The sequence below is a fragment of the Microtus ochrogaster genome, unplaced genomic scaffold (genome assembly GCF_000317375.1).
Source record: "Microtus ochrogaster isolate Prairie Vole_2 unplaced genomic scaffold, MicOch1.0 UNK2, whole genome shotgun sequence".
NCBI classification, from domain to species: Eukaryota; Metazoa; Chordata; class Mammalia; order Rodentia; family Cricetidae; genus Microtus; species Microtus ochrogaster.
The window spans coordinates 19152002-19176144 of record NW_004949100.1 but is presented as its reverse complement, the minus strand read 5'-3'; the positions used below and the strand labels follow the sequence as shown (position 1 = coordinate 19176144).

At 42.4% G+C, this 24143-nt stretch overlaps 1 protein-coding gene across 3 annotated transcripts in view; it reads left to right on the top strand.

Annotated features, from left to right (window-relative positions):
* Positions 1–11556: 11556 nt before the first annotated feature.
* The window catches only part of Chrm3 (cholinergic receptor muscarinic 3), a 457937-nt gene continuing 445350 nt past the window's right edge, over positions 11557–24143 (top strand). For 2 of the 3 annotated variants that reach the window (XM_026788377.1, XM_026788378.1), the window contains exon 1: positions 11563–11594. The gene's annotated coding sequence lies outside the window, so the exon portion shown is untranslated. Of the gene's footprint in view, positions 11595–24143 lie in introns of all 3 variants that reach the window. The other variant, XM_026788376.1, reaches the window with a different exon arrangement.

Sequence of the window (24143 nt, the reverse complement as noted above, 5' to 3'; positions counted from 1 at the left end):
GAGGAGAATTAGACACCAGAATGTCTTTACAGAGAAGTTTCTCCTAGACAAAGCTTGCAGGAGGTGAAAGGAGAAGCCAGCTGCTGTGTAAGAATGGTGTGGGGTGACTTTGAAGGCCAACAGTGCATATGAATCCTGAAGCAGTGTGCCCTAACTAAGCGCAGGGAGTTCAGATAAGGAATTGATTTCATGCGCTTGTGTACTCTGCTTTATCTTCAGCTTGAAGGAAGTATAATTTTGGCACGCATTGAAAGAAGACAGAATCTATGTGGCCATCCAGGCTTACTGAAAGGACATTTGTTACCAGGCTGGCCCACTGCTTTGCAGAAGACAGGAAGATGGGGGAAAATCAGGCTAAAAATGTTTGGAAAGTGAGGTTGCTAGTGCCATTGAAATCTATTAGCATATTTAAACACATTTTTTCTCTCTTTTGTACATTTATTTTCATTCTAATTTATTCATCATGATTAGAGAGGCAGGCAGAAATGGATGGTGCATTTTCTCCATAACTCTCTGCTTTACCTTTTAAACCGAGTCCATACTGATTCAGTTAGCTGACCAGCCAGCGGATTCCTGGGCTCCATCTGTCTCTGCTTTCATTATTACCTGGGGGCTGAAAATTAACTCAAGTCCTCAGACTTGTAAGACAAACGCTTCCTCTCCTCAGCCCCTATAAGGACTATCGCTATTGCTTCCATATTTTACTGTAAACTTTTGAAAAGCTGAGAAGCATTTAAATAAGAGAAAAATTATTTGGAATTTTCAAAGGTCTTATGGTTCACAGGAGGAAAACAACTATTGCAACTTGATCTCCCTATAGCCCCAGGTCAGACTGCAGTGAAGTAGTATGACTGTGTATGTGTGTAGACACATTAATCATACAGACAAATCTTTTTATGAACACACACATGCTTACACACACACATATATGTGCAAACACATACATGGACACAAAGACCTGGTATGATAATGCACAACTGTAACTTTCCAGAGGCCGAAACAAAGGGATCTCAAGTTCAAGGATAGCCTGGGCTACATAGGAAGAAACTGTCTCAATAAAAGGCTATATTAATTTCAATATATATATACATATATACATAATTTCAATATAATATATATATATTTCCATCCACAAGTACTAGAGATGACACAAGCCCTCAGTCAATTGAGAGGCAAGTTTGGTCTAGTTTTCTGCTTCAGCAAAATTAATTTGCAGTTTCTGTCAAGTTCTCCTCTTGGTCTACATTGACTGTTAGAGTTCCCACTGTAACATCCGTGTCTTCAAAAAAAAAAAAAATCCAGCCAAAAACCAAAAAGGGAACTAGTGAGAAGTATAACAATCTCTTCTTTCCCTTGAATAATCTTAAGTTCTGTGCACAGCAGCTGTGGCCTCACAGCCCACTGACAATTCTGCTTGCAAAGGATGTTTTTGATCGATGGGAATATAATCAACTTTGTATGTAATAATGACATAAAATGGGTCTTGAATAGAATGGGAACTATTGGGTTGGAAGAGTGACTCTATAGGCAAAGCTCATCTCACAACCATAAGACTCCAGCTCAATGCCCAGACCCCATGTGTCAAAGCCAGTTGTGTTGGCATTAGCCTGGAATCCCAGGACCGGAGAGGCTGAGATGGACATATTCCTGGGCTTCTGATAAGTCAGCCGACTGACGTACATTTGTGCATGTGCACCTGCACATGGATGTGCATACACGAACATATACACACACATCCACATACACACAGACTAAACCCCTGCTGTTTTCCCTTTGCTGATAGGATTAAGGCATCGTGTATCTTGAAACATGGTCTCCTACATAGGATGTAATTTCAGCCATGGTAATTTTACTCATACTGTAGTTCTACTGCATGTACATCCCTGTACCAACAGTCTTTTTATAAAACAGATTAATCTGTATGCTGAATAGGATCACACCATACGTAGCCATGCTATTTCACAAGAGTCTGATCTAAGACTCTAGAAAGAGTAGAGTCCAATAATTGTTTTATTCCTGAGAAGCAAGGGAGTTTTGCAAGTGCAAACTAAATATTACACGCAAAAAAAATGTGTACATACGCAAACACACATTGACATTCTAGAAGCACAAATACAGAAATAGACAGTAGGCTCAGATAAGGGTCAAAAATCTGGTTTGAACAAAGCAGAAAGCAGTCATGACCACAATAACAAACAAGTATTGTAACAGCTGTTTCCAGTCTCCCTATATAAATATAACCCTTAATTCAAACTGTTTTAGAACTGTTTGAATATATAATTTTTAAATATGACTCCAGGGGCTAGACAGAAGACTCAAATGTTAAGAACACTAGCTGCGCTTACAAAGGACCCTGGATTCTAGTCTCAACATCCACATGGTGGCTCACAACTATTTGTAACTCCAGGTCCATGAGATCTGAAACTCTCTTCTGGCCTCCATGGATACCAGCAGGCATGCACATGGTACATAGACACACCTTCAGGCAAAACACCTATAAACATAAACTTAAACAAAAAAATATGTGCAACAATATTAGCAACTGTTATTACCTGAATTATTGCCTATTAGTGATAAATAAAAATTACAGATATCTGAAAAAGTGACCCTGGCTTGGCAGCACATGCCTGTGATATCAGCACTTGGGAGGTGGAAGCAGGATTACCAGGAGGTCACCTCTGGCTATGAAGCAAGTTTGAAGCCAGGCTGAGCTATAGAAGAACCTGTTGAGAGAGAGAGAGAGAGAGAGAGAGAGAGAGAGAGAGAGAGAGAGAGAGAGAGAGAAAGGTGTAGACTGCTCACTGCTCACAATGTCACCTTAACTCAGGAACCAAACCCTCAGAGAAGGGAAACACACACTTCGACAAGTCTGGCAGAATGGACACCTTCCCTCTTGGGATGCATGATTTTATAGGTGAACAAGGCATTTAGCATGGTCCACATGATGCAAAACTGTGAAAATAGCCCATATATTTAATGGCGTGTAATTAACTCTTAATGGTAACCATTAATAATTCAACAGGGAAGCAAGAGTAATGTATATGCCTACATATGGTTGTTTAATTAATTATACAGTATTTTAACAAGGGCATGCAATCTCTCTTTCTTTCTCCCTCCCTTCCCTTTCTCTGTGCACGCGCATGCATGCCTGCCTGCAGAGGCCAGAAAATGGTGCTGGATCACCTGAAACTAAAGTTGCCAATGACTGCTAGCCACCACACAGGTGTGCTGGGAACTGAAGTCTGGTTCTCTGGAAATGTGGCAAAGCATTCTACTGCTGTACCTTCTCTCCAGCTCCTCAGCCCTGTTTAACATGGGCACAGGGGTCATCTAAACTTGTTTCCTTGTAGGAACATTTGACGTTCTACCAAACAAGTCATCTCTCCGGCCCCCAATTTCTAAGCTACATATATCCTACTTCTTTGGCTTCTGTTGTGTTCATTTCATGTGCCTTGCCTCCCCTGTTCTGGAGCATACAAATTTCTGATCTTCTAGGATGTCAAGAAAAAAATTCCAGAGTTAAAATTATACCACAGATAATTCAAGGTAAATGACACACATGCTTAAAAAATGTTATGACAATAAAATTGATGCAAGGATAATAAAGAGGCTCTCCATTTATTTGGTCACCTAAGAATGACTATCCCTATTGGCTTTATTTCTAAGGAGAAATACCCACTGCATGATTTCTAAGATGATGCAAAACTGAGTATGAATCTGCCTACTGCTGTGTCTTTATGGTTGTCACATTCAACAAGATCTCCATGTTTTCTGTGGACTAGTTTTCTCCCCTACACGATGAGTTCCAAATGTCAGAGATTAAAATAAACCTCTTGCTGAGGGAAGGAGCAAGTAAGGGAGGGAGGCAGAGAGAGAGGGAACAAGGAAGGAAGGAAGGAAGGAAGGAAGGAAGGAAGGAAGGAAGGAAGGAAGGAAGGAAGGAAGGAAGGAAGGGCAAAAGGGAGGGAGGGAGCAAGGGAAGGAAGGAGAGTAATTTGTTTCAAATTTGAATCATTCAGGACCTCTGAGTCTTCAAAGACAGGAGAACCCTTTATTTTTGATCTCATAGTATACTGGAACCCCCAGGTAGTACCTATTATTTTAAAAATTCCAATGAGTTCTTTAAAAGGAGTAGATACAGGGCTGGAGGTGAGGGCTCAGCACATGAAGTGCTTGCTATGAAGGCATGAGGGCCTGAGTTTAGATACCTAACACCCATATAAAACAACATTTGCTGTAGCACAAATCTGCAATCCTTGTGGAAGATGGAACTGGAAATACCAAGGACTTGAATGGCAAGACAGTATGGCCTAATAAGTGAGTTCCAGGGTAAGTAAGTAAGAGGCCTGTCTCAAAAAGTAAGGTGGAGAACAATAGCATAAGACTTCTGACACTGACCTCTGACCTTGACATACACACACATGCACACACACACACACACACACACACACACACACACACACACACACCATAAATAAAAAACAAGTTTTATAAAGAGAAGAAAATAAGTAAATAAGTAAGAAAATGTAGAAAATAAATATATTGCCATTATTCTGTTTAACTTCTCATCTGAAAACCTACTAGGCTATCTCACTTAGAAAAAGAGAACATTCTGTTGGGGATGGATATTTAAAAAGTCACCCGCTAGAGACTGAAAGATGGCTCTGGGCTGTTTTCACAGAGGACCTACATGGTGGTCCACAGCCATCTATAACTAGGATTCAGCAGAACACCATGTTTATTTGGGAAACCATCCCCATCAAGGTGCTTCCCATATGATCATCAACCCACCAGCTAGGTCTTGATAAGGAGTACATTAAACTCTAGACCAATGTGAGAAACATCCCTTGAAATATACCACATTGCATGGTAGGATTTTCGCAGCCATTTACTCAGAATTCTATGTTTATACTGAGACTAGGCTCCATTTAAATGATAAGTGGTAAGGCACTCCCCTCTCTTGGATCATGTAGCCCAGTCTGTCATTACTTGATATGTGGCCAAGGATGACCTTCAATTTCTGTTCCTCCTGCTTTACTTCCTGATATGCACGATATCCAGTTTATAGAGTATTGGATTGGGAATGGAACTAAGGGCTTTGTCTATGCTGGGAAAGCTCTCTACCAAGTAAGCTACATTCCCAGTCCATAGCATCTTCATTTGTCCTGTCAGTGAGCATGTATATTTAATGTGATTAATAATGCAGCTGGGTTCTAGGTTAACATCTTATTAGTGTTTCCTACTTGCCCCATTTAATCCTTTGGAGGGGGATTAAACTCAAGGGCTCACAAAACCTAGGCAAGCTTTCTACCTTTGGCATTTGATTACCTCCCACCCCCAATAGTAAGACAGGGTCTCACTAAGTTAGCCAGCTAGGCCTAGAGCTCACTCTGTAGCTCAGACTGATCTTGAATTTGCAATGATTTTGCCTGGGCTTCCAGAGCTGCTAGGACTACTGGTCGAGTCTCACGTCTTCTTTGCTCATGGATTCCCTCGTTCTTGCCTTCTATGGCCAAACACAGTTTATAGTTCTATTACCATTTCTCTCTTGAATCTTACTGTACCGTCTGGTGTGATTTTTCCATTGGTAATGTAAACAAACAACAAACCAAACCTTAATTCTGCATGTCTGAAAACATCTCAAAAGCAAGGATTTTGTGTTTACCCATTTCACCACGTGACACCGTGGCTCCCTATTTGACTTACATGCAAACAGTTTCCCAAGCATGTTGTAACATGTGCTTGTGAGTGTGCATGTGTTTGCAGTACACAGGTGTGTGTCCACATGTGTGTGTAAAGGCCTGAGGTTCCATCACAGCTGTCTTTCTCAATGACCCTTCACTTCATATCTTTAGATGAGGTCTCTCGCTGAACCTAAGATTGCCCATTGAGTTAGACTTCCTGGTCAGGGAGCTCTTTGGGGTCTGCTTCCCTGCCAACTATCTCTGAGAAATTATAGGTGTGAGCCACTTTTAAGGGTGTACTGGGGACTAAACTCACGTCTTCACTCTTTGGCCACAAGCACTTTACTGAGTCATCTTCTGAGCCCCCAAGATACCCTTTTTATAGTCTTACATTTAGTTCTTTCTGAACCACCCACTACGGTTTACACGTCCATGGTTCAGTCTCAATCATTTTCTATGACTTTGAGAAGTGCACGTCACTCGATTGTATTGGTAGCTGTTGGCTGACGTCACATTTTACATTACCTCCAATGGGTACTGGATTCTAGTTTGACAGTCTGCATTTGTTCATTTGATTTAGGACCTTAAATATGCCTGCCATTTTCTGCCTGGTGTGACTTTTCTGTTGAGGTCATTGTTCATTTATGCTGTTCTCTTAAATGGGATGTTTCTTTTGCTTGTGGCTGTTTTAAAACCTTTCTTAACTTTGGCTTTCACAAGGACTCGGAAGTGATTTTCTTTGATTCAGGTCCACTGATCTTGAATTTTTTGGTTGGTATCTTTCATCAGATATGCTAAGTTCCTGGCCATTATTTCGTCAAACATTACATCTGGTCCTCTCAATCTGTCCACTCTCTGCTCTCTGGATGTTTTTGCGTTGACTTTTATTTGAGACCATTAGTTTTGTCTGCTATTGTTTCCTAGTATCAATTCAATAATATTTGATCTTTCAGGTTTTTTTTCATTGTAGCAGAAAGTACCCCCTGGATAATGGGCATTCTAGATAAGTATTCTGTCACTACATTCTCTTCCCCTCATTCCTTTAGTAAAGGTTCCAATATATCATAGAATGTTTTCTCGCTTGTGGGATGATTGAAGTAACTATCAATTAAATTTATTTCAATGTACTTGTTTAGTAGTTCTAAAATGTAAATCATTCTTTGCCTTCATTTTTTACTAACTTCTTGTCTTCAGTGATCTTTCCTGCATCTGCACATCTGGTAAAATTTTTGTTAAGATTTATTTCATTTATGGGTATGCTCCTGTGTTTGTATGTATATACATGAGTGTGGGCACCTATGAAGTCCAGAAGAGGGCATCAGATTCCCTGAAGCTGGAGTTACAGGCAGTTGCGAGGTGAAAAATGTAGGTGATGGAAGCCAATCTTGGATCTTCTGGAAGAGAAGAAAGTGCCCTTAACCTCCAGGCCAGTCGAGTAGGTTATGTTTATAGAGATTCTCGATTGTAGATTCTTTTTCTTGTGAACTTTCAGAGTTGTAGTCTAGTCTGTGGTGAAATCATTGGCAACAACTGTAACCTTCCAAAGACTTCCCAGTCCAGACATCTTTAGATGTATCTCCTTCTTACCCTTTCTCTTTGACAGGTTCACACATCTAGGAAGTGTCTTTTTCCCGGGTATCTTTAAGTGGATACTCAAGGTGTTCGCCAAGGTCTTTTCACATTGGATGAGTCCACATTCTATTGTTTCCTTGAAATGCTTGACTTAAGGGGCCTCCTCACAGATCTCAGCATCTCCACCCTGAGCTCCATCCACCCTCCAGAAACACATGCCAAGAGTGCCTACCTGTTTAGATCTCAACCACCTTGCCAACTGCCAGCCCTCTGGTTGTGTGTCTTCTGCCCAGAAAATCTGCTGTTTCTGATGGACTTCCCACCTCTCAGTATTTCTTTTATTTCAAAAAAATATATTTCATAAAGAAAAATGAATGACAACATTCTGTTGGCTGTGTTTTATGTCTAAAGATATGATTCTGGATTGTTTTCCCGAAGTTTATAGTTATTTTTACAGCAGAAAGGTAAGTGTACGATTCGCTATTTTTCTTATTTATAAACCAGAGAGTTCCCTTTAGTAACTGAATGAATCTTACAATTTTCTTGTATTGGTTTTGTTTTAGACAACAAATATCTAAGATGTATTTAATGTCTGCAGAATATCGAAATGTATTTCAGCCCCATTTTATCTGCCTTGTTTCAGATCAGCATTTAAGGATAAACATTCATGGGTGTCTTGTTTTTGATGGGTTACAAATGAGCAATTGACCTTGATTCAATTTATCTTCAATTCCAGTAAATATACTTTACATATTTCTCTGAAATACCACTTCAACAGTGGGTCTTCTGAACAATTAGTAATCAAACTTAGAAGCAAATTCCTTACTTTAATCAAATTTAATCTGTTCAGCAAGAAACTCAGGGCATTTCTACCTGAACTGTTAGTCTGTAGTTTGTTCATCGCAAATATCAAATTTCCATTTCTCTTGTTCATAGAGACACATAGGAAGATTGTTTAGAATCAGGATAAGACACATGTCACTTATGCATGCATGTAAGTAAGAATTAGTTTTACACACAGAGGGAGACAGACAGACAGAAACGGAGAGACAGAGACAGAGAGACTGAGATAGAAGCACACACACAGGGAGGGCACAAAATTGAAATTAATCTGGTATGGTATTTTTTGCTAAATTGTGAATAATTTCTTTCCTCTCCTGCCTAGTCACCGCTGGTTTATTTCATGACTTCTTTGGAAAACTACTCAGGATTTCCCTCAAACAAGAAGACACATGTGGCTGCTTTTTGAAAATCACGATGGACAGAGCCCTGTCTATGGATACACCAAATATTATTGAAGGAAGGCACTTGTTCTCCTACCAGCAAGTGGGCAATGTGACCATGTGAATCTATGTTCCTCCTCTTACATGTAAATGGATGCTTTCCTTATCCTTTTATCTTGGCTTTCCCTTGCTTTGGATTAAAGGCCTCTGAGGTTAAAAAAATCAGCAGTTCACATTCAACAGGATACAGTATACTCACAAATGTTAGTTTCTACTCTTATGACTAACTAATTAATATGCCTTCCATCAATATCTTTGGCACACTGGTTGTGAGACCCTTGCAGATACCAAAATCCAAAAGTGTTCAAGACGGTTCCATAAATTTATCATTTACAAATGGCATACATGTCTTCCTCCATCCTTAAAACCTCTGATTACTTACAATACTAAGCACAGTGTAAATGCTCCATCGATAGTTACTATACTGGATTGTTCAGAGGATAACAACAAGAAAAATCCAAGTACATGATCAAAGCAATTCAACTGCTTTTTCCTCAGAGTCTCCCCGTATCCTGGGTTGGCCTTTTCCTCCCTGTGTAGTCAAAGATGACCTTGAACACCTGATCCTCCTGGCTCCACTTCCCAGAGGTGATGATGGTTATGGGCCACCATGCTTTATGCAGTACTGGGGATCAAACTTAGAATGTCAGGCATGCTCAACAGACACTCCATCAACCAAGCTGCCCCTTCATCCCTGATGTACTTAACACAAACGGTTTCGAAATGCAGTTTGAATTTTGAAACTTTGAAACACACATGAAGGCAATGATTGTCAGCAAGGTTTAGTTGTGTCTTCCCCAAAGACTGTTCCTCCCAGAAAAGATGGCCTCAAAGGGAACCTTTGTGCTCACCACCCTCCCTAGTCTTTGGTAACTTTTCCACATCCAATCTCTAGCTTTTCCCTTTCCCTTCTAGCTTTAAATAGAATCAAAAGTTATTTTGCTTCTTTTAACATTGCGAAGTTTTGTTTCATATTGTGCCCACCTGCCCTCCTTCACCCTATTCCTCTCCACTCCTGCTTGGGTCCCCCTCCTTATTCTTCCTCTGCTCTGCTATTTTCAGCCTTACCCCTTTCCCTTCTTCCCCACCCCTCCTCTCTGCGATCTTACCACTTTCCCTCTAGTCTTTCCTTCTTTCCTTTCCCCCTTGCCTCCTTTTTCTAAGAACACTCTTGCATTGGTCCTTTCTTAGGATTTTTTTCCGTTGTTTATTTGTTTCTTTGCTTGCTTGTTTTTTAGACAGACTCTGTGTATCTATCTAGCCCAAGCTAAATTTGAATTCAGGCCTCTCCTATCTCAGACTGCCAAGTCCTGATGTTACAGGCATGTACTTTTCTAAGAATGTTATATCATCTTTATATGCATTTAGGAAAAGCCACAAAGCACTGTGGGGCAGCCTCCTTAGTATCTAGTACTTTGTTATAGCTCTCTACTTTGTCCTTATTTAGTTAGGTGACAGTAGTCTATAGTAAGTAATCCCCTCTCCTCCCAGCTTCACATTCCTCTTGAGTTGTATATGAATTTAAAAGCCTGGCTAGGCTGGCTAGATGGTTTGCCAGAAATCCCACCACACAGGGGAGAGAGAAAGAACAAGAACAACTCCAGACAGCCCAGGGTGAGGAGGACTAGAGAAGCAAGGAAAAGAAAGAGGAAGGAGGGGGGAGGGAGGAAGGGAAGGAAGAAAGGAGGGAGAGAACGCGCACACCTATCTAGCGAGACTATGCGTTTTATTTTTCTGAGTTGTTTTAAGTGTGTGCGCATGCGTACATGCACGTGGACGCGTCCTTTACGGTGTTTTGCTAATTTCTCCTAAAGTGCTTTGCCGGTGTTTTGCTAATTTCTCCTAAAGTGTAAACTTCTGGGGAGCAAAAGCTGAGGCATCCTCTGCTACTTTGCTCTAAACAGACTAAGGAGAGTTTAAACAGATTCTGGCTAAATCTCAAATCCTACACGCACCATACTTTCCCCTCGAGAAAGGTTGCCAGCCAGGTCCTGTATTTTTGCTCATCTATAAGTTCAACCCAAGAAATCTCATTCTTCATACCCTTCAAAGCAACTGAAGGAAACCCATTTCAAATTCCAAGGGGAACATGAAAACTGATCAAAGTCCGCCCTTGAAGTACCGGGGCTCAAAATTAGGGAGTACGTGAGGCCACGTTGGGTCGTTGGACGCTCCTTGCCCGGGCTCAATGCCCAGCCTCTAGCGATCCCACCCCAAAGCACCCAGGATCTCCCTCAACCAGCTTCCCTCACCCCTGCCAAGCAGAGAAAGCAGTTAAGTCTGCATGCGGGGAGCAGCAGCAAGGCGCCCGCAGGGCCACTGGGCATGCTCAGAAGTAGAGCAGGTTTGGGGCTCCAGCAGGCGGCTAGTGCGTTATACCGAAAGAAGGAGGAGAAGGCGCTGGAGGAGGAGAAAGGGGAGGAGGACAGGGGCAGCAGTAGCCACGATCGCCACCACCAGGCAGAGAAAGAGTTCGTAGGGAGGGACAGATCTCCTCCCACTTGGAGCGCCTTCTGCCTTCTTTTGGAGAAAAAGAACAGGAGATAAAGAAAAGGAGAGAAAAAGAACGAGAGGGGGAAAGTAAGAGAGAGCCAGAGAGTAAATTTAAAAAAAAATTAATTAATTAAGGCGAGATCAGAGAGGGCTGGGGCGCGCAGGGGCGCGCAGGACCCGGGGGCGGACCAGCAGAGCCCCAGTGCGGTCGCCCGGGCAGGTGCCACGGCTGCTGCCCGGAGGCGGCATGTGACGCGCGGCCGCAGCTGCCCGCGGGCGGAGCGCGCTCGGACCCGGGAGCGCAACGGCGGGCCAGGTCGGCTGCAGCCGAGAGCCCCGCGCTCTCCACCCGCCCGGAGGATCCGCAGCTGCGCTTGCACCCAGAAGCCGGGCAATGCAGAGAAGGGCGGCTCCGGTGCGCGAGCGACCCTGAGGACAGTTGCCGTCTCGGAACGCCGTGTTACGAGACGCCGGGGTTCGGTGGAGCTGACCGGACGGTCCGAGAGATTGCCGGAGGCGCGGAAGACCCGCGTGGGACAGCCACCTGGAACGCTGCTGCCAGGTAAGGACACGCGGTGCTCGCCAAGGCTCAGGGCAGAATGGCTGGCGGCGACCGCTGACCCGGTTTCTTGCCTTATCTGGTGGTGAAAGAAGGGGGGAAAAGTTTTCCGTGGCCATAGGAAATGTGTTTGCTGGCGGAGTTTAAAGGAAGGACTGGAGAGGGACGAAGGTGATTTTTATCTATCTGGGGGGACGGAACCTCGGGATGGATCTGATAAGGAGTTGGAGCGCGGGGACCCTGGGTGGAGAATGCGGAGGTGGCACCTCAGCGGCTGGAAAAGCACGGGTACGGTAGTTCGGTGGCCGAGGGAGCGCCCCGGTCGGCCCACCCAGCTCTCTTGGACTTCTTTTTCTCTCCCTCGAATGAGGAATCCAAAGGAGAAGCAGGGGTGGTCCAGAGCGGTGTGAATGTGCGTCTGTGTGCCGCTGGGTCCTGTGTGTGCCTTTTAATGTCGTTTTTTAGGAGAGCTAAATCAGACCCCTGCCAACCTCACAGCGAGGGGCGACTGCTGGGGTTGCGTTTATGGAGCAAAGAGGTGATTTTTGCACTCCTAGTGTGTCCTAGGAGAGGGTACTGAGCCAGGGTGCGCGTCTACTCTGGCTCTTTCGGGGCAACTAGACTACAGGCGATCTCCTGTGGCGCTCTCTCTCGCTCCCCGCACAACCTCCGTACAGAGCAGAGCTTGTTCATTTCTACGTGGTTTTAAACCGCTAGGGTTAGGGGGAATGACTGACTCAAGAGGGTTAAAATTCACTTGTCTACTCCACGCTGTGCTGTGCGTGCTGGAATTGTGACCCTGCCCTGCCTGGTTAGACTCTCCTTGCAAGCAGGGTGGAAGTAGGAGGGGAAGCGAGCTATGGGAACTTGCATCCATATGGACGTATTTTTTAAATGCAGACTTTGATTTTAGTCTCAGTGTTTTCTGAACCTGTCCGAAGTCTGTCAGCATATCTCCCGCTTTCCACCCTCCCGGCCCCATTGATATTGTTTGCTGGGTTGTGTAAGGGTGGCAGACTCTGCTGTTAGGGAGAGTGACCATTTCCCTGTGTGCTTTCAACAGATCTTTCCTTTTTCTCTTGGCCTCTGAGATTCAACAAAACAGAGAATGTACCATTCCCCAAGGCACGCACGCATGCGAACACACACACACACACACACACACACACACACACACACACACCACACACGGGGGGGGGGCGCAAAGTGCTTTCTGGATTACTGTTTGAAAACAGAACATAGAATAATTACAGAGACCAGAGGGTTTCATATTAGGAAATCTTTCGTTCTGCAGGAACCATTCAACAGTTTCCTGTGTTTAAAACAATGCTAGTGGATTTGCTGGGAGAGCACTTACAGGATGATATACCTTCCAAAAAGGAGAAAGGAGGGCCTGGAATAAATGCATACAGGGCTGCAGGGTGGCAGGGGATGGAGGTGAAAAAGAATGAGGTCTTTCTGCTGAAGTTGCTGTGTCCCTGCAGCTCCCTGCTGCGCCAGGTGTTGGGGAGTACACACGTGCAGGGATCATGCTTGCCTTTTCCATGTGTGTTCTCATAGGCCACACATGGAAACTACATAGCAGTGCAGTTTGAATCACACATCCACCACTGGATAACTCTGTCTTTAGAATTTTGTCTAAATCTAAGCGGTTTGCCCCAATTAGCTTAACATACAGTTAGCTACCATGATGTTAGAAGGCATGTCATTCCTGAAGTGGTTTCCATGGAACATAGAACTGTAACACAGATTACTAAGTTAAAAACAGTGGCTGCAGGTCTGATGTGAAACTATTCCCTAGACTGAGGAATGTTGTGGGGTTGAATTAAACATGAAAGGAAGAGTGAAGTAAGACTTGTAAAGACAATAGTGAAGAATGGCTTAAATGGGTTCCATAGTTTAGTAAGAAAACGGGGTAAAAGGCAGACCTTTTAAAAGGAACCTTTGAGAGTATGTCTTTTGTCATAGAAAATTATTGTTAGGCAAGAGTATAATCTGAAGGAATAGACTATCTGGAACTGGGTGGGATTTAGACGAAGACTACGTATTACGATAAGAGTAGTTTTGTCTTAGACAGACACAAAAACTTATATAAGAAACTCATAAGCTTTCTGGAAATCTGGAAGGGCCCACTGCTTTTTCCTGGGAGAGGGATAGACAAATTCTGCTTCAGACATAATTGTTTCTGGACTTTACCGAGCAATGATAAATATGCTCTTTAAAATGCATCTTTTTCATCATTCCTTATAAAAATAAATGGCTTACCTTTTCCAGAAAAGAAAAACTTGTCATTTTAAGATATAATATTAAAAGCAAGCTCTTTTTAATCATAGTTTAGTCTTTAATAGCAGGCAACCTGTTGAGCATGCGTTGTGGGGAGGGGGGTAATGGGCATAGCTAGGATTTCTTGGATCTATATTAATAAACGGAATAGAAACTACAAGGTTATGTCCCAAAGCTTTCAGAAGTAAATTTTTTTTAGGTCTTCTTTTCTTCTTCTTCTTTTTTTTTAACCTAAAACATCATCTTCTTTCTTGAGCCAACATACTGTTCTTGCCTAATAATGCTGTTCGCCTTGGCAGATTCAGTTGCTTACACCTAAATGGCCTGGACATTGTCACTGTAGCGATGAAGAGGCGGGGTCAGGTTTGCAGTGTGGGGACATTTACGTGCAAAGCAGCTGCGTTGGCCCTTTATACCAGAGATGAATGAGGAGTTCTGCAGAGATGGGGACCCAGCTCCTCTTCATGTATGAAACCTAATTTTGCATCACGGTATATTGTGACTAATACCATTACATTTTCAGCATGGTTTTGAAGAATGACTAATTGGAAATATTTTCTTTCACAGGGCATGCTTGTGAATTGAAAATATATCTTCCTCACAGAAAAATATTTTAAAAGGCATGTATAGCTCCAACAAAATAATTGACCAGGCCCCTTTACTATTTTTATATTTTAAATGAATTGGCATACACAAATATGCCCGGTTGTTAAGAGCAGTGTATATATGGTTTCCCAAAATGTGATATTTATGAAAGGCAATGCCAAACTTCTTTTGTCTAGACAGTTCTTTGAGTTTGGTGGAAGTTCTGCTCTGGTTCTTACCCCTTTGGGTTGGACTTTCAAATTCAAAGGCAAGGCTTGGCTTCATGACAGGATCATCTAATTAGTTTAACAGTAGGCAGATGCCAGTCAAAGTGGAGGTTAGACTGTCTGACAGCCTCTGCTCTCTGTTAAGGAAACTGCCTGCGCCTTGGATCAAGCACAAAGCAGACTCCTGACTCCAGATCATTCAGTGTTCCGTGTGGCTCCTCAGCGTGCTCCTTACAGACAGCCTGCAAGAGCCAAAGCTATACCTTTTAGGGACCTAGTTGACTGTTCTCTAAAGTGCTTTGCACTGCTAGATTCCTGGTCAGTGGAGACCTTCATTGACATTGGAAATTGTTGGAAATAAGGAGGCACACAAGCCCTATGTGAAGATTGCAAGCCCTCCCTGAGCTTTTATCTTTGCCTGGTGTATGGGGTTGGCCATGTTTGCCCATCCACAACTCAAAACTGGCACAAGGATGGAATCCTACAGAAGCATAATTTTTTTGGTACATACTCATTCATGTAAGTGCAGATGCGTGTGTTTGTAGTGTCAATGAAAGTATTTGCCCGTATTTGCAGCAACAGAGAACAGCCACATTCCTCCGGTGCTCTCCACCTGAGCTTTCGATACAGGGTCTCTCATTGGCCTTGGACTCACCAGGTAGACTATGTTGAATGGCCAGCAAGCCCCAGACATCCAGTTATCTATATTTCCCCAGCACTGACTGAGTTGACAAGTGGATGCTGCCATGCCCGACTTTAACAAACAAAAAACTATGGGTTCCGGGGTTCAACTCCAATTCCTCCTACTTGTAAGGCAAGTATTTTATCAATTGAGCTATTCCCCCAGCCCCAGAAGTGTCTTTTGAGCAAACTCAGAGGCACTGTGCAGTGGCACAAAATCAGAAACCATGACCCCTCAGTAGTCCCGAAGAGAACACGAAAAACCACTGTGGGGTAACTGCTAGTTCAGCCTTCAGCCACTGTGTGCCTTTTGCCCAGGAGTTTTGGCAGTGTGCACACTCTTCTGGCTGGCTCTCCCCTGCAGTTTGGCAATTTAAATTCTTCCACCTGTTAGAGCTTCCTGTCCCTACCCTCCTGAGACTGGAGGACTCTGGTAGGCAGGCACCTTCTTAACTCTCCTCTCCTACGACTTCAACTTTCACTGACCGTGATGACCACCTACAGTATACATGCTGAGCTGTTGTCTTCCCCACAAATATCCCAACTCATCCTGAAACCACCCAGAATATGAAAATCTATAGTTAGCCAACCGTACAATTAGACAAGAAGAAGCCAACAGATTCATGGAGGGATCCGAGCTCCTGCTGGTCCCTTGTGTTCTGCAAGTGCCTCCAGGACCAGCCAACTTTACTTGTTCTTACTAGGTTCTCACTTTAGAAGGATCTGGTCTGAGGTCCATCTGCTTGCTCTAACCCTTGTGGTCTTCAGTGATTCCTTGGGCCCCTAACCCTGAGCTCTTGTCTTACTGCTAGCTCATAGGGCTAAGCTTCTTTTGTGTTTTCAGTTCACCTTTTCCGCACTAGGCTTAATGTTTTGCCTGGAATAACTTTTAGCAATGACCTTGACAGTCAGTTTTGCTCTTGCCAAGACTTCTCTCCAGGAGCAAGACTCCATTCTATTATTTTCAGTCTTCAATTCACCTCCAGGGTAGACAGAACCCTGGACCTAAGGCACAGTCCGAGTCCTGACAGTGTAGCAGTCACTTTTGCCTAGAGACTTGCGTTGCCAAGTTCACCTAACAAATAAAAATTGCCTTGTCTGTCATTGTTGGCAGGATCAAATCTCAGTCCTCCACACCCCTCCTGGCCACTGTAATTTGAGTTGCTGACTATCCACTGCCGAATTAATCCTCCATTAGGTCATTTGTTCAGGCCCAGCCTCAGCCTGTTTCCTGCCCCCAGTGTTCCCTTGAAATCTGGCACACCAGCTGAGCCCTGACATATTCTACCTTCGGTCACCTCTGACACAGGAAGTGACACCAGCAAAGGCCATCTGGCTCAGGTCAGATATCTTCCAACCACTTTGTTTCAGATTCAATTCAGATGAGTCAAAGCAGCATCAGATGTCAGTCTGTTTCAAAGAATGTGCGGTCATTGGGAGACCACCCTGTACTTAAGGGCACGAAATGTCCCAGTGATCTTCTACCGAGCCTGGTCATTCATCACAGCAGGATACGACTGTGGGCTTGGGTGCACTTTCTCTCTAACATATACCCTATTCCATGGGCTCAGATGGCAGAAACCTGGTCACCACTGCTCGTTGATGCATTCGCTCATAGCTGTATGAAGTTTCAAGTCAGGGCTTGCTCCCGAAAGGCTGCCATGTAGCAGTACCTCACAGACCAACAGACTATCTTTCCAAAGACTGCTTGGGTCTTTGTTTCAAATCAGTAGCAACTGTCGATTCAGTGTGTGTGTGTGTGTGTGTGTGTGTGTGTGTGTGTGTGTGTGTGTGTGTGAGTTCATTAGAAAAAATATTGTTGGATGCAGTTACTTGTGTGATATTCCATGTTGTTAGCAGAGAGAACACTACTTGTGTTCTGTGGACCCCCTCAAACTGTAGCGCTAGAAAAAACTGACCTACTCATAGGTGGTGTCCTGTCCTCTTTGTCCCACAAAGTGACAGTGTAATATCATGTTTATAGAATGCTGTGGGGGCCGTCGGAGGCTGTGGAATCACTTTATCTGGAGTTCTCCTTTCTTATCTCCCCGTCCGCATGTCCTTCCCATCATGCAGGACCACCAACCCTCTGCAGCTTTCCCGAAGATGTTGTTATACTTTCCTTGTTATAAATTATTATTGATCACTTAATTCATTAAATTATCAAAAGCTGACAAACCTCTGCATAAGTAACTGCAAGTCATTTCTCTCTCCTCTGAATTCTGGTGGGACTTCCTGTCGTTGGTATTACATTTGACATCCAAGGATAACTCCAGGGATATTCATATTGATTTTCTTCAAAGTTGACTGCATAAGGAGTATATAAGTAAAATTTAATGAATATTAATTTGAGTAAAATGAATAAATCTACCTACCCACCAGTCATCAATATCTGTTATTTACCTATCTACTTAAAATGGATACCTGTTTATCATCTTCCAGCAATGTCTAGCACCTATTTATCATAGCTGCCTATTTGTCTTTATCTTTGCTCACTACACCCCATCTTATTGGTTGGCACATCTAGCGTGGCTCCAGGAATGGACTTGATTGGGTGGCAAGGGAATAAAGAAAAACCAAACTGACACAAAGACAGGAAAACTGGAATCAGATGGTGTGGTTTCTCTGCTGGACCAACCCCGCAGCCCAAAAGCTTACTGTTGTTTACTATATAGAATTGAATGGGGAAGCAAGGTTATTTCTTACAACTGAACAGGGAGGCAGTGTTATTACATACAGATGGACAAGGAAGGAGGCAGGGCTTATACTATACCACTGGATAAAGGAGACAGGATTAGCTAATCTCAGCTACCAGTTTCTGTAGGGGAAAAGTTGTCAGGCCTTAAGTATCTGGAGAAGAAGCGATGACAGACATTTTCTGCATACAATGTCAACATTCACACTCAGACCAGTAAGGTAAGACTTTGCCATTTTCCCATGGGTCTGAGGATTTAGAGTCCTTGACCCTGTGCCCAAGTCAACAGTACACACTCACTTGGCTCCTCACTCATTCAAGGCTTCTTCTTCCCACAACTGCTATCACATACCCATCATCAATTTCTATCCTCTGTCTGCCATTGATATCTATTCATATACACATATATCATTTATCTATATATCTTTATAACACCTATTTTTCACCATCGTCTATACCTATCCCATGTGGGCGTATGCATATACTCCATCTTCATCTATTTATAATTACCTACCTTTCATCTATCAAGCATTGATATCTATCAAAGGTATCTATCTCTGCTCATCACTTCTGTACATGGGAGGCTATCTCTGTTGTGACACTCATGTCATTGTTTCTGGTGTACCAGGCAGCACAGTTACCCTATTTTGAATATACAATTAGGGTACCTAACATTGTATAATCAACATGAAGTGAGAACTTCTCATCCCTCTCAGAGATGGAAGACAGTGTGAAAGGTCGTACTTCAAGCTTAAAACAAGTGTATATTCCCTTACCTTCTGGAGGCCAGAAGTCTGAAATCAAGGTATCAGTGGGAACATAATCCCTCTGAAAACTCTAGAAAACGAACACCATCTGAATCTAACTTTTGAGCCCCTAATTCCTTTCCCCAGATGATCACGGTAGCTCCTCCTTTTTGTGTGTTGTCTCCTGCCCATGTGATTGCATCAACAGCCTACCCAGAAAAGTCCAAGGAAACCTTTCCTTCATAGATTCTTACCTTAATCACGTGTTCTACCGTAATAGGGAATGGCAGGTTGTGGGCATTAGGAAATGAACGTATGTTTCAGAACATGTCAGATTGCATCAATGAGTACTGTGTTAGTTGCTTCTGTTGCTGTGGTAAAAACAACCTAACAAAAGCAACTCAAGGGAGAAGAGACTTTCTGGGTTCATAGTCTCAGGACAAGGAAGTCATGTGGCGGGAGCATGATGGAACTGGCCCATTGCATCTGCAGTCAGGAAGCAGGGAACAATGAGTGCCTATGCTACTTTCTTTCTCCTTCTCATTCAGTCTTGGACTTCAGCCAGGGGAATGGTGCCCTCTGCAGTAGGTCTTTCCACCCCACTTACTCTAATCTAGATAATCCCTCACAGCCATGCCTGGAGGCTAACCTAGTTTACATAATCCCTCATAGGCACACCCAGAGTGTTCTTTCTTGGGAGATTCTAGAGGCCCTCAAGTTGACAATGAAGATTAACCACAAGTATCTTCTATGCAACTCTATAGGCAGATGTCTCGAAGAGCAGCCTATGCCTTGAAAAATGAATTCTACATGCTGGTTTGTTCTAGAGAGCAATGAGGGGCAGAATCAGACAGCATTCAGTCCTGTCTACATTTCACCATCACCTGACACAAAATCTCTGACTTCTGGCTTCCATCTTTACAAAGAGCATAGAAAGTCGTTTTCCAAAAGTCACCTGTAACCTCTGGGTCACAAACCAGTAGTCTTTCCTTGGCCTCGTAGTAACATATTTAGCCCCCCTAACTGTCAGAACATTCCATTTCCTGGTCTCTTCTACCCTGGTTCTTCTTCCTCTGAGTATTCCACTCTTACCTACTTCTCCAACACTGCTTCCTCGGTTTACACCATGTGCTTTCTCAACATAATCCATATTCATTGTTTCCAATACCCATTTAGCATGAATCACTCCCTCTCCCCAGACTGACTTAGCTCCCGAAGGGAGGACTGTCATGACACACTTGCTCAGGGGCTTCTCATTCCTCCCCCTCTTGCTTCTCTCCTGGGGCCTCCCATTTCTATGAACAGAGTGATCATCCTACATTTCCACATAGTCTTGATTTACTTCCTCCCTCTCCCTCCCACATTGTGCCAGATACCGGATCCTAATACTCAACCAAGTCATAGCTCAAACATCTTGGCTTCTCTTCTTTCCTGCCGTCAGCATCTCCGTTCACAAGCTCTCTAGCTTTAATGTGCATTCAGCTAGGGAAGGAACTTAGGAAAATGCAAACCTTGATGCATGAGGTCTGGGTAGAGGCTGAAAACTTGCATTTCCAGTAGCTTTTCATGGGCAAGAGGGTCATCCGAGCTCAGATCGCATTAAGGGAAAAACCTGTTTTTAAGTCTAGTGAACCTTCCTTTTAAGGTCTGAGATCTATGAATCATCTATTTGACTACAGTTTTTCTTTCCAATTCATTTGTATAGATTTCTCCTACTGAAGTTGAATTTCATCATTTTTTTGTCCTGACTCCAATATCATCTTTGACATCCTTGCCAATTATACCAATGTCATAATCACTAAATGTTGTACATCAACCATCTTGGTCCTGGTATGATTTACATTTTAGGTTCAGTCTCAAAAGACTTCCTTTCTCTTAACCATCAATAATGACTGTACTTTCTTCTTTGTCATTATGCTGGGAAGGATAAACTCTCATCCATATCTCCAGGTATCCAGATTTTATCAACTTATCAAGGATTATTTGAAATAACACTTTTTGTTAGCAATTATTTTTCCTGGTACTTTGTCAGAATCTCAGTCTTATCATTGATCCAACACACTCTTGGTTTGCTTATGTACATCTATAAATTTTTTCAGATATCAGGCCATAAAGTCCTTAAGTAAGATGACTCATTTGACATCACCTTTATCATATCCAAATACAGTCTTCCTCCTAGATGATTGATGTGTACATCTCCATATAAAATATGTAACTACAGTGCTTTTATGGATGTCTTGTTATATAAATAAAACATAACACATAAAATTTGAATGTCATACGTATGTAATTTTGAAAATAGCCATTTTTCTGTATCACTTTGTCCCGTGAGGCCCATGCATTAAAGGTTTAATCCCAGCTTCATGCAATCTAGAAAGGTGGAAACTTTTAAAAGATAGATAGATACTAAGGAGAGGATTTTAGGTGACTGCCAGTGTGTGACCACAGAGAATCTTCCCTCTCTCTCTCTTGGCTCTCTCTCCAGAAGGTGAATAATTTCTACCACATAGTACCATTACAAGGCTCTGTCTCCAGATAGGCTGAGAGCAATCAGGCCAATAAACCATGAATAGGAACTGTGAGGGGAAAAAACCAGACCTTTTCTGTTCATAAATTGACTTATTTCAGATATTTTCCATAGTGATGGAATGCTGACTAACACAAATATGCTGTAGCGTTTACTCGCTACAAACCTTTGATAATAATAGAGTTTTGCCACTTGATTTGAAATGTAAATCTACCTCCCTATTTTTAAAATCTGCAGCTCATTCCAAAACATTGACTGATTTAACTGCATAAAAATCCATCCACTTAAAATGGTCTCGAAGTATAGAAATGTGTTTTCCTCTGAATTTCTTATCAGTTAAGCATGTCTTTTTTTTTCCCCTGCAGTGTTTCTCTCCTCCCAGAATTACATAAGGCAGTTTGGGTTTGTGAAAATAAGGCACAAATACTGCCCTGGAAGGACAAAGCTAGCATTATGCCTTTAGCAGAGCTGAGTGATGGATTTATGGAGAGAGAGATCATTCATTTGATAACACATTAAAATCATGCTGTTAGGTGATAAACACACATATCGCTAACTTTATATTGATACGTAAATTTCCACATCTTTCAGATCCATGAAAAAACGTAGCACATTCTGAATTATGAATGTATAGATATTTGTCCATGTTTTAAGATTTGTTTTTAATTTTTGTGTAGCATGCCTACACAAGTACGTATCTACACCATATCCGTGCAGCTCCCACAGAGATGAGAGGAGGGTGTCTGAATGCCTAGCACCAGAGTCAAAGGCAGTTGTGGGTCACTGTGTCGGTGCTAGGAACTGAACTCAGGTCCTCTGCAAGAGCAGCCAGGGTTCTTAACTTCTGACTCTTCTCTTCAGCCCCACATATTCAGCTATTTACCTAAAACACCCGTGTATGCATATATTTTTTCTTGTTTCAGAAATGACTACAAAGTTAAAATAAAACCAGAAAAAACTAACAAATTTTTAACAGGGATTTTTAACATATTTAACAAAACCACGCCCTTTAGAAATAAACAAGGGGGAGATAAAAAAACAAAAGCAACTAAAGTTTGGTGTGAGCAGTGTGTTTGGGTGTGATGTGGAAATAATAGTATTTATGGAAAAGAAAATTTATTTTTTGATTGATTGATTTTATTGAGCTATACATTTCTTCTCTGCTCCCTTCCCTTCCTCTCCCCTCCCCTTCAACCCTCTCCCACGGTTCCCATGCTCCCAATTTACTCAGGAGATCTAGTCTAGCAAAGAAAATTCTTATAGAACTCAAAAAACAAATATGAGTGAAGAGAACTCTTAATGACGATGAGTGATCCTCATCGCTATGTTAAAATCAGAATTAAAGCCAGGTAAGTGACCCAAGTCTGTAGGCTCCGCTAGTCAGTAGCTGAAGCAGGAGCCTCACTTGAGTCCCACAGTTCCAGACCAGCCTGTGCAACATAGTTAAGGCTTTTGTAAAATAGCAACTGTTTTGTGTTAGAGCTATGATAGATCATCTCCTTGGGTAGAGGGCGGCAGATGGATGATTGAAGGACCTAAAGGCATCAGCAAACTGATGGGGATGACATGAAAGCGCAGACTGTAAAAGAGATAACGTAATAGGGGTTGCTGTTCTGAAATAGCGTGAGATTGCTGCAGTCTGGATTAGCTAAATCATATAAAGACTATTCCTACATCTTTCAAACTCTAAAATACTGGGTTCTTTGGTCTCATTGATATCTCTTCCCTAAGACAGCACGTATTTCTTGTAGAACTTAGTACAAGAGAAAAAAAATGAGCCTCTTTGGTGATAATGAAAGCTATTTTCTGAAAATGAAATTAAGCTATCTTTGTTTCTGTTTTGCACTGACTGCTGGGAAATTCAGACCCAAAAATAACACACAATCATAGTGGCCATTTTTGTCTATTTTTCGGTCTATTGCTTCTTCTTATTTTTTTCTCTAGTATTTTCAGTTTTCATTTTTAATGTAATCATTCTCATATTTAGGAAAAGTTAACAGGATATAATTTAGAGACATGCAGTGAAATAATGTCTATGGGCATATGACCAGATATTAAGGATAGAAAAAAATAGAGATAAGTAAATGCTTTTTAAGTGAAACAAAATAGAGAAAATGATACATTGGCTACAAGATCTCTTTGGAATCTTCAAACCCCTGAAAACCACCATGGACACAGTAACCCATGTCTAGATCAATGCAGAGGGACCAGGTAATGATGGTGCTGGCAATGGTGATGTCATAGAACCCATTTTATGGGGTTAGAATCTCACCAAGCACTCTTCTAGCATACAGTTAATTAAAGTTGGTGTCTCACATGATGACTTGATATATGCAAATGTTATAAAAACAGATCAAACTAATTATCATATTAGTCACTTGATATATTTAATGTTTTTGTAAGAACATTTACAATCTACTCTCCTGGTCATTTTCAAACTTATAGTACATCGTCTATGACCATTCACCAGACTCATTGTGCCTTGCTGTTGGATAGATCCCTGGATATTACTCATTCTGACTACTGGAAATGCCGTACCCTTTGACCGAGATTTCCATCCATTCTTCACAACCCCTATCAACCACCATTCTACACCATGAGTTTGGCTTTCTTAGATTCCAGGTGGTGTTTGTCTTTCTGTGCCTGGCTTATTTCACTCAATCTGACATTCTACAGCTCATTCATGTAGCTGCAAGTGAAGGAATTTCTCCTTTTAAGGCTTTTAATGGCGTTGCTAGCTCTCTCTCTCTCTCTCTCTCTCTCTCTCTCTCTCTCTCTTTCTGTGTGTGTGTGTGTGTGTGTGTGTGT